Here is a 1,735-nt window from a genome sequence, read left to right as displayed (position 1 = left end):
CCTGAATATTATAGCCATAAGCAATAGATCTTTGTGCTTCCCTGGGGTTAATGGTTCTTTGAGTAAACACTAACAGAGTGCCCCTCAGAATCCCCTGGGGAAAAAGTCCTCTTCCTCATTGGTCAGTGGCAATACTGAGCTCACAGCCCCTACTCCTCTCAGAAGATCCTATCAGAAGCTCATGCAGGACCAACCTCTCCAGCCCCAATCACACTGTGGTCCTTGCTGCTGGAGGCTGCCGCTCCCCTGCTGTGTGTCAGTATCTGCAGCTGACAGTCCTGGGAGCGCAGGAGGGCACCTGGTGGTTTCCCGGTAGGAAAGCCATGCGTGGAGTGTGTGCGACAGCTCTCATACTTGTGCTTGAGGGGATCAGAGGGTTACTGTCTCCCTAGTAATGTCTTTAGAGGACAGTCTGGGCTGGGATCCTGGCGAATTGTTACAAAGTGGCATACAGGCTTGACTCGAAGGTCCTGTGCTGAAGACACAGCTCAGAGGAGCTTCTCTGGCTGGCGAAGCTTGCAGGCGTGTGTGCTTGTGCCAGTGCTGAGACGCACACGGCAAATTGTACGCGGCGCCTCAACACAGCCTGACAGGTTTCTCTGTTTACACGTGACTAGCCTTGAACAGCAGGAGGAAATCTTAAATTCCTCTTCTTCTCACAAATCCTTTATCTAATAAAACAAAATTACTGCAGATGAAGCAGGGGGTGATTCAAATAGCCATTTAAATCAAGGGCCTGGCTTGGCTTGGCCTCCCTGGGAGATTTTTTTAGCACATGCTCTGTACTGATAGAGTCGGGGACAGTTCCGGGGATGGGCGGAGAGCATGGGGCAGTGTAGGTCACTGGTGCTCATTTAGCCCCTCACTCCTCCATATTCTTGTACCGGGGAAATCAGGTTGAAACTGACATCTAGGGCAGCCTCAAGGAGGTAGGGAACCCACTGGGAGGGTGGCAAGTCAGAGGGCTGTCCCCTCTGGCTCAGTGGAAGGGGATTTCATATGGCATAAACCTCTACCGCTGATCCGCCTCTGGCTGGCTCCCTCTTGCCTAACTCTGTAAAGCAGCAATTCCCAATTTTTTTTCCTTCTTAAAATATGCATGAGACGCACTCTCATGGGCATATCCGGGTTGCAGGCTGTGGGTTGGGAGCAGTTCCCAGTAAAAGCCCACTTCTTTCTCTCCCACCCAGGAAAGCGGACGTCCATACAAGTGGGTGTGAGCACTGCTCTGTATCCCCGTCTTTGGCATAGGGCGTGGCCTGTCATAGCTGCCAAATAAATGTTTACTAAGTGAAAGATAGTCTTGAATCCACAGTAATCTGTATTTTTTAAGTCATTCATAAACTTTAGCATTTTAACTATTAGTTAGGATTTAATCCTAATAAGCCAGCAGGATTTTATGATTGTGAAAGCCTGTCTTAAAAGGTTGGTCAGAAGGAATAATCACTAGCATTTTTTTTTTAATTGTTGGGGATTCATTCAGGGTACAAAAAACCAGGTCACACTGATTGCATTTGTTAGGTAAAGTCCGTCCCTCTTACAATTGTATCTTGCTCCCAAAAGTTGTGTCACACACTGAGACCCCACCCCATCTCTCTCTCTGCTCTTCCTTCTCCCAACCCCCCCTACCATGTACTAGGTCATTAATTGTCCTCATATCAAAATTGAATACATGGGATTCATGCTTCTCTATTCTTGTGATGCTTCAATAAGAATAATGTGTTCGGCTCAGCGC

This window comes from Otolemur garnettii, unplaced genomic scaffold, assembly GCF_000181295.1.
Source record: "Otolemur garnettii isolate 467f Iridium unplaced genomic scaffold, OtoGar3 scaffold00092, whole genome shotgun sequence".
In the NCBI taxonomy this organism is placed as follows: Eukaryota; Metazoa; Chordata; class Mammalia; order Primates; family Galagidae; genus Otolemur; species Otolemur garnettii.
The sequence above is the reverse complement of the archived record's forward strand: the minus strand, read 5'-3'. Positions refer to the sequence as shown.